Source organism: Rattus norvegicus, chromosome 19 (genome assembly GCF_036323735.1).
Source record: "Rattus norvegicus strain BN/NHsdMcwi chromosome 19, GRCr8, whole genome shotgun sequence".
NCBI classification, from domain to species: domain Eukaryota; kingdom Metazoa; phylum Chordata; class Mammalia; order Rodentia; family Muridae; genus Rattus; species Rattus norvegicus.
The window spans coordinates 45,281,058-45,290,309 of NC_086037.1; the positions used below are offsets into that span (position 1 = coordinate 45,281,058).

Here is a 9,252-nt window from a genome sequence, read left to right on the forward strand (position 1 = left end):
TCCACTCATTTTTGAAAGAAGATAAATTTTTCTTAACTTTGTGTGTGTGTGTGTGTGTGTGTGTGTGTGTGTGTGTGTGTGTGTACACATAGATACACATATGCATGCCACACATATATACAGGTTGGTGTTCTTTGAACTCTTCTGGGGTTTTATTAAGTCTCTTTTTCTTGACTTTCAGTCTTAAGAGTTTTCATGGATATGTGTTGAAGCCAGAAGATTCTTCCCCAGCAGTGTCTGCTCTATGAATGAGCCTCCCAAAGACATTCTTTACTCTGTTGCCATTTTGTTGTTGTTGTGTTGTTATTTTGAGACTGGAGGCAGGGTTTCTCTGTGTAGCCCTGGCTGTCCTAGAATTTGCTCTGTAGACCACGCTGGTCTCGAACTCACAGAGATTTGTCTGTTTCTGCCTCTCTGGTGCTGGGATTAAAGGTGTGTGCCACCACCGCCTGGTCTGTGCCATATTTTTATATTTAGTATTTCTTTTTAGATATTAAAAATTTTTATTATTATTACAGAATGTCATAGCCCAGTTTGGACTGGAATTTTATGTGACACACAGGTCAGTCTGGGTTTGAATTTACAATCCTTCTGTCTTTGCCTTCTGAGTGCTGGGATTACAGATGCATAGGCCACCGAACTGAGCTGTAGAATTTCCATATCTTTGTTTGCCTTGGTCATCTGTTTTAGCATAGTGTCTACTTTGTCCATTAAAGCCTCTGGCAAACAGAAAAATATCTGTTTCAAATATTCTCAGTCTGATCATTCCAGGCCCCCTGCCATGTTTTACTATGGTTTAGATTCTTGCCTTGTGTCTTTCAACTGTATCTGTTGCCATCTGGTATGTCTGGTGGTTTCAGTGATGTGGTTGTGAGGTGTGTGTGGCGGGTGGGGGGTTAGGGAGTGCTAAAGACCTATGATTAGGTTTTGGCCTTCTAGTGTGCCTGTGCTTCCCAACTGTGCTCTCACTTGTTTCTTGGCCTGTGCCCTCCTTCCTTATTAGGTGAGGCAGGATGGATGGAGGGGGTGGAGTTGGTATTCCCTTTCTCCAGCCCAGTCAGGCTCTGAACTCTCTCAGGATAGACTGTTTCAGTGTCTCCCAAGGGCAGAGAACAGAATGTGCTAACATAGTTCAGAATGGTTTCTTTTTCTGTTTTGGAAGTTTTGAGGTGATTTTCCTTCCACAGTCACTGTGAGAACTTGATAGAGCTCAAGGGTTTGTTTTGTTTTGTTTTTTTTTGTTTTTTGTTGTTGTTGTTGTTGTTGTTGTTTTATTTTGTTTTGTTTTTAAATCATGGATCTGCAGGGGACCTCAGAGATGATCTCTCCAGTGTGGTCCCAGAAATTCAATTGCAGTCCTGGCTGGCCTGTTCTGGCTTTCCCTGGTAGGTATCTGTTAAATTACGATTTGTTGTTGTTTTAATCCATCCGCTTGTCTCTAGCTTGGAGGTGCTATAGTTTGCCCTGTGACTTTGCTTCTACTGTGGGTCCAAGAAGCCTAGGCGCTCTTTCAATCTGCTCAGCCTTTAATTCCTCAGACAAGAGGAGTGGTAGCTTCGATGTTTCCTGCTCAAAGGACCAGAAATTTTAATACCAGGGCATGAGACTTAAAAAAAAAACCAAACATTATTTGTTGTATATCAAAGCCATATATAAGACAACAGTACACATACTGAGAATGTGCTCACATGCTTTAAGGTAGAGCTGGTATATATCAGGTGGAATGCCAAGTCTGCTATGCCTGGAGTTATCCTGCAAAGTGCCCTGTGGTTGTCCTACGGGAAAGAGAGAAACAGACATGAGAATTAATAAGACGGGTAAGAAAATAGGCGATTAAGAGAAAAATATAGTAATAGATGGAAAAACAATGTAATATAAAGCAGGAAATATAATTCAATTACAGCCCTAACATAAGCTTCTACACTGATATGGTGATAAGTACTCAGAAGTCAAGCACTTGGGAGGCCAAGGCGGAAGAAAGGCTGTTTGAGCTGAGCAGTTTAAGATCAATCTGGGTATCCGACTTTCATTGAATTTCTGTGATTAAAAATATCTGAGCCGAGTGGCCAGAAGCCACTTGAGGAAGAAGAGGTTTACTTGGCATATATGTACGTGCCACAGTCCCTCCTTGGGGGAAGCTGAGGCAGTAACTGAAGGCAGGAGCCTGGTGCAGGCTGAATGCCACTCTCTCTCTCACATGGTGGCACATGACTAAAGAGGCAGAGGTAAGTGTGTTTGTGGGAGTTCCAAGCCATCCAGGAGACCCTGTCTCAAAAACCAAAGCTTCAGGGGTCAGATAAATAATTATTTTATTTACCACCTCATACATCTTTTAAAAAGAAAAAAAATAATGTGTTCATGTGTATCTGTGTGTTTCTACATGTGAGTGCAGTGTCTATAGAGGCCAGGCGTGGGCATCAGATCTCTGAGAGATGGATTTACTGGTTGTGAGTCACCAGATGTAGGTACTAGGAACTGAACATGGGTCCTTTGCTAGAGCAGCGTGTTCAATTAACTGTTGAGTTTTCTCTTCAAACCTAACCAAAATTTTTGTAGTGAAACATATAACATATTTCTGCTAGCTGTTTATCAATTTTTCTGTTGGCTACTTTGAAATATTTTATACACTGCTCTTATTCATGGACACATTTCTATGCAATCAGAACTTTTATTTAAAATATTTAATTTTTTGTATATGAGCATTTGCCTGATATATCCATATATGCATCATAAATGTACCTGGTGTCCATGGAGGCCAGAAAAGGGCATTGGATCACCTGGAACTGGAGACAGTTATGCGTGGCCACGTGGATGCTGGGAAACAAATTTAGGTCATCTGTAAGAGGATCTAAATACTCTTTTTTTTTTCTTGGTTCTTTTTTTTTTTCGGAGCTGGGGACCGAACCCAGGGCCTTGCGCTTCCTAGGCAAGCGCTCTACCACTGAGCTAAATCCCCAACCCCCTAAATACTCTTAATCGCTGAGCATCTCTCCGTCTCCAGAACACTGGACATTCTTTCTCCCAGTCAACCGTATTTTGTACTCTTTTTTTTTTCTTTTTCTTTTTTCAGAGCTGGGGACCAAATCCAGGGCCTTGTGCTTGCTAGGCAAGTGCCCCACCACTGAACTAAATCCCCAACCCAGTATTTTGTACTCTTGCAAGAACCTTTAATATATTGGCTTGTTTTTAAAGATAAGGAAATTGAACTTAGAGAATCCAAGTAACTTGCAATAATCACAAAGCCACGAGTCATAGAAAAAGCAATACCTGTAGTTTGTCTACTCTAATGTTTCTCAAGCATTAATGTTTCCGGTTTATTACTAAAGGGCCTGGTTAAGCTGTAGGCTGTATTTGGTGGGTCTGTATCAGGTAAGAGTCAGTGTTTCTGACAAGCTCTTGGGTAGTGTCCGTGGACAGGCAGACCACGCATCGAGTGGGAGGGACCAAGTGTCGGCTCTCTCACTGCATTCATGGTCCAGCTCATGAGTATGAGTCCTTGAGGGATAACTGCTCTGGATCGTCATTTTATCCAGGCAGGGTTGTAATAGAGATGAGTGAGGACATGGAGTGGGGTGATCTGAGTGGAGTGACAGCACTTTCAGCTTCTAGAGTCGTTGGCAAAGAGTGGCTGTGAGCACTGGTATCCACTGGGACGTAATCCATTCTATTTATTTTTCATAGTTTATACATTTCCGATGGGACTGACTCAAAAAGAATCCCAAACCAAGACATTTTTACACAACGACTAAGACAACTGAAAATATTTCCTCTTCGAAAATGAGCGTTTTCAAAACAGCATTAAAGAAAATTTCTTACGTGGGGCAGGCTTAAAGTCTACAAATTGTTGTTTCCTTACGATGAAGTAAAAAGGTGACCAACCCCATACCCAGTTAATGAAATTCACACAAATATGAGTCCACACAGTACTTTATCCTTTTGTCTGAATAGTGGTTGGGTTTAATGGAACAGCCAAGACCAAGGTATTGGACAAAGACCAAGGTATTCACATGGCCATGCTTGAGTGGAGCACAAAGCATCCTGGTTCCTGGCCTCCACTCAGGTTCAATGGTGACAACCCATATTGAGGGACTGGAGAGTAAGTGGGAAACAGCTTAACTTTTTGAATAAGTTATACTAATATTCTTATTAAAATTTTTATTTTTTTTAGAATTTCATACATAAGTATTGTATTTAAATTAAATCCATTCTTCCTGCCCCCAGTTTCTCCCATGTTCTCTCAGTTCCTCTCTTCAATGTTTACTGTTACATACATATTTGTATAATTCGTATGTGGTGTCTGTGTGTGTGTGTGAATGTGTGTGTGTGTGTGTGTGTGTGTGTGTGTGTGTGTCTGCACATGCACGCACAAGCATACAACCTGAGTCCATTTGGCCTATTTACTTGTGTATATTTGTGTTTGTTATCTTTTTCCTCAGGACCTGCATAGAATTCTAGGACCTCCCTGACTGTCTCTGAGTCAGTATTGAGAGTCACATTAGTTAGCTCTCCTAGAAAGGATTTCTCTACTCCATTTGCAGTATTTTCAGAGCTAATTTGCAGCATCTGCTTATGTAAACAGAACACACTTGAAAAGCAGAGAAGCAAAACCATGTGTTTGAAAAGTTGCATACAAGAGCTTGATAGGTTAGCTAAATCAAGCCCAGATGCATAGATGATAGGTTAACTAAATCAAACCCAGATGCACATGTGGCTGTGCAGAATCAAAGACGTTCCTTGGCTGCCATTTGACAAAGACCACACCAGAAAAGTCAAGTAGAATATCCAAGGCCAGTGGTGTCTGTTGTTGAATACGTGATCAGAAACACAATCAGTGGTTCCCATTATACCGCCAAAGGACTTTTAGAGGCTGCCTTCTCTCACAGGTCAAAGATTCTGAGAAGAAACCCACCATGGTTCCTGGGCTTCTGACTAGCTCATAGTATTGGTGTCCCAGAAAGGGCACGCTTTTCATTCGTTGGTAATGTTTCTTAATGATTTCATGTAAGTGTCAAACATTTTAGAAGTTGGTGAGCCTGGAGTCCATTATCTGGTTGTTAAGACTTGACAGGCTTGTTTAGTCTCCGAGCAACATTATTTTCCACAGTGTATATGTATATTCTGTTCAGTAAATCACGAGAGTAAAGAGATCTGACTAATTGAGTTAAGAATGATTCCTTAGGGCTAGAAAAATAGTTCAGGGCTTAAGAACACTGGCTACTCTTCCAGAGACCCATACTCAGTTCCCAGCTCCCACGTGGCAGTTTATAACTGTCTATAACTGTGGTCCTAGGGTGTCCGACATCTTCTGGCCTCCTGGTTCATTAGGCATCCAGGAGGTACATAGACAAACCTGAAGACACAGTGTCTTAGTTAGGGTTTCACTGCTGTGACCAGACGCCATGATGAAGGCAAGTCTTATAAAAGACAATCTATATTTGGGGCTGGCTTACAGGTTCAGAGGTTCAGTCCATTATCATCAAGGTGGGAGCATGGCAGCGTCCAGGCAAGCATGGTGTAAGAGGAGCTGAGAGTTCTACATCTTCATCTGAAGGCTGCTAGTGAAAGACTGACTTCCAGGCAGTTAGAATAGGGACTTTAAAACCCACACCTACAGTGACACACCTATTCCAACAAGGCCACACCTCATAATAGTACCACTCCCTGGAGCAAGCATATTCAACCATCACACACATTTATACTAAAATAATTAATTAATTAAAATTTAAAAATTACTTCATCATATTCTAAGGCAAACCCTTCAGGCGTTGGAGTTATCCGATAACTGAATTCAAAGAAATTTTGGAAATAGCTGTTCAAATTAGGCTAATAGTGGTTTTTAGTTATGTCCTTCTTAGAATGCTTTATTATTATTATTATTATTATTATTATATTCCAATATTATTATTATACTCCATTATTATAGGGGATTGTGATCTCCTGAGTAAACAGACTTCAGTGTTAAATGCTTCACAGTTCCCATCACACATGTAAGGGCAAGCATGCTTCTCAGGCTGAAGTGAAGATTCCAGATAGGTTCTTGGGAAATCACAGAGCTGGCTGCTTAAATGGAGCTCTCTCCTCTGCCTTCTCTATACTCTTACTAGTGTATTCTCCTCTCCTCTCCTCTCCTCTCCTCTCCTCTCCGCTTCTGCTCTTTCCTCCTCTCCTCTCCCGCCCTCCCCCTTCCCATCCCATCCCTCTCTCCTGCCCTCTCTCTCCCACCATCTCTGACTCTAAAGCACATTCTATTCCTGTAACTTAATAATTAATAATTCCAATGAGGGGAGAAGGATAAGTAAGCTCTTAACAACTGTTACAATGCAACAGTACAGGATGTTAGTGAGTGATGGTTTAGTTAGCTGTATGAATGATTTAATGGCTTCTTCAAACTCAGAAGACACCCTACAGTAAAATATCTCTCTTTTGCAAGGACCATGGTAAACATGGTGACTTGCTAAATAATTTTGGATGATTGCTAGAAAATCTACTAAACCCTTAAGATTAGAGAAGCATAAGACATTCTCCAAGACAGTTCCTTGGCTTTCTTTTCAAACTCCACGAAAAATCAAATTAGTTTCCACTTTGACTAAATACTTCACCATTTGTGGTTGGAAGATGCCAAACATCATTTTTGTTATTTTCATTTAGGAATCAAGAGATAAATTGGCCTTCTGTGAGTCTGCACATTATACAGCAGGCGGTCTTGTTTCAACCTTGCACATTGACGACTAAGAGAAATGAGAGGTTCTGCTGGGATTCTAAGGGCCAGTGGTATTCAGTGCCAGCAAGAGCCCCTGTGAAACCCATGTTTACTCCTCTCTCTCCTGCCCACTCCTTTCTCCACTTGGTCATGCTGCTTGAGTCTATGCCTTGTGTAGACCATGATGAACAGAAATCATTTGCTTTTGTACGCCTCTCCCTCATCAGAATTTAAGCTCACAGGGAGATCACGATGAGGCCTGTGTCCACCACAGATATGACAGTAAACAGCTTACACCTCCATTTAGGAAAGTACTCACTGAAGTTGACTGCTTGAGTAGCCAGCTCAACACTAAAGTCAAAGACATCCTTTCATCTGGATAAAAGTCAATGAGCAAAGAAGGCTGGACCTCAGACATTTTTCACAAAGCAGGGTAAGGGTTGTTTGTGGCCATTGTTCCCAACACAATGTATCTCTTACTAGTGTATTCTGTTACCTCTGGACTGGAAGAGATTGGCATATATGCTTTTCCATGAAGAATAAGTTCTAAGACGCACTGTAAGGGCCACAAGCATGGCTTGTGATTTGATGCTCTTTTCCTCCTGATGAAGTGCTTTTCATGTGTTGTGTGCTGGGAAGAACAGCAAACTGTGCTTGTGGTGATGAGGAAGAGGAAGTTCTTTATTTTAGTACTTATGGGAAAGGGAACAGGGAACGTAACTTTGAATTTGTGGAGAAATGTATTCTTAACTTATGGTATTCTTAACTGGTACCTTTTAAAAAATCATCCAAGTTTGGCCGAGCACCAAGACAGCCGTGCTATGATGAGCACTGAACGATGATCGTAAAGGACAGCTGTGTATTTAACAGCTGTGGCAGTTGCTGGGATGGGTCAAGGAGACAGAAATGGAGGGGAGTACGGTTTACAACTCTTTAAATTACAGTTTGTGGTAGGGCCATGGTGCCTGGCCAATCTCAGCCTGGGGCCAAGTCAGCCAAAGGACATCCCTCGCTCTTGTATAATTAAGATCTATTTTTGCTGTAATAGAGAGGCCTACATTTTGGCTTATACTTCCTTATTAATGATTATGCCAAAAAGCAATTTATTCCAAAGGATGAGTTGCCAGGATAACCCCACTGTGGGAATACAGTCATCCAAGTACAAAACTGGGAGAAGGAAAACAAATAAAGAAATAGAATTTAAGACCAAGAACTGCAGAAGCAAGACCCAGAATTAAACACAGACAAACTGCAAGACACTCTGTCCTCATCTTAGAATATCGGTCTGCCAATAGGAACACTTAACCACTGTTGGCCAAAGTCTTTGGATCCTTTGGTCATTGCGCTCATAATAAAGTTGAAGCTCGTCTGTGGGGACCTTTTTAAAGAAAGGTTAGTTATTTGTTAAGAGGTGTAAACGGGTCCAGTGAGGTGGCTCAGTGGGTGTGGGTACTTGCCAATCAGCCTAATGACATGACTTTGATTCCCAGGCCCCGTATGGTAGAAGAGAGCCAACTTCCGTATTGTCGTCTGACTTGCTGATCATGGCATGTAGTGCGCCTCTCACGTCGACCGTCTTCTGCACGAAATAAATATGTAAACGTGAAAGGCGTGTAAAAGCGTGGCCGTTAGAAGACGTATGTTCCTGGTGCAAAAGGAGAGCAGACGTGGCAGAACTTCATTGGATTGCTGATTAAGGGGTCTGTGTCAGCTTTTGCCAATGCAGTAAAACACTGGGGAAAAGCGTTCAGCTCACAGTTCTGCTGTGAGGGCTCTAGTGAGGGCAAGCAGCATATCATCTAGGAGTGTTAGGCAAAGCAAACCTACCCACCTTAAGGTGGGAAAGAAAGGTACAGGAAGAGACTGGGACCCCGTAAGCCCTTTGAGAGCACGCCCCTGGTGGCTAAAACCTTCCATAATGCCCACTTCTCAAGAGGTAGCAGACTTTTAACACATGGGCCTCTGAGGGGCATTTATGATCCAAAATACAGCAGAAACTTAGTGGATGAAGCACAGAAATAAGTATATAACTTTATATATGATACACATCCATATATATCCATATATATATATCCATATATATATCATATAAGCATAGATGGACATAGGTACTGTTAGAGTCATGAATAATGGCTGACCATTCTCTGGGAAGTTTGGTTGCGTCTCGACCCCCAAGCAACAGTAAGGCTATTATAAGCCCTCTATATGTGGCAACTAAACTAAACAAGTTGGTCATGCACAGTTCTTGGGTTCTTTCTGGAAGGTTCATTGGCCATTGTATGAGTGTGGGTGGGTGGAGATGAGCTCTTACAGCGTAGGAAAGCGAGCTTCAAAACTAGTTGGATGTGTGTGTTAGCCAGACACCCCCTGACAAGCAGATCCAAATTGGCCTGGGCAATTCCTTAAGTTTAATGAAGTCTATCTCTGACATCTTAGCTGATCAGAAATTAATTTGGAGGTTGAGAATGCAATGCAGGGTCCTTCCCGGTGTGGTATTCATCATGGCCAACAGTGGACATGGGGTTTCCGTGGAAGCAACTTTGAGCTCCACT

The 9,252-nt window shown here is 41.9% G+C and overlaps 1 long non-coding RNA gene across 1 annotated transcript; it reads left to right on the forward strand.

Moving 5' to 3' along the window:
* Positions 1-1,083: 1,083 nt before the first annotated feature.
* Positions 1,084-8,308, forward strand: LOC102549652 (uncharacterized). The gene is made up of 3 exons (XR_005496974.2): positions 1,084-1,216; positions 1,307-1,385; positions 8,191-8,308. It is a non-coding gene; the product is annotated as an uncharacterized LOC102549652 (long non-coding RNA).
* Positions 8,309-9,252: the final 944 nt, after the last annotated feature.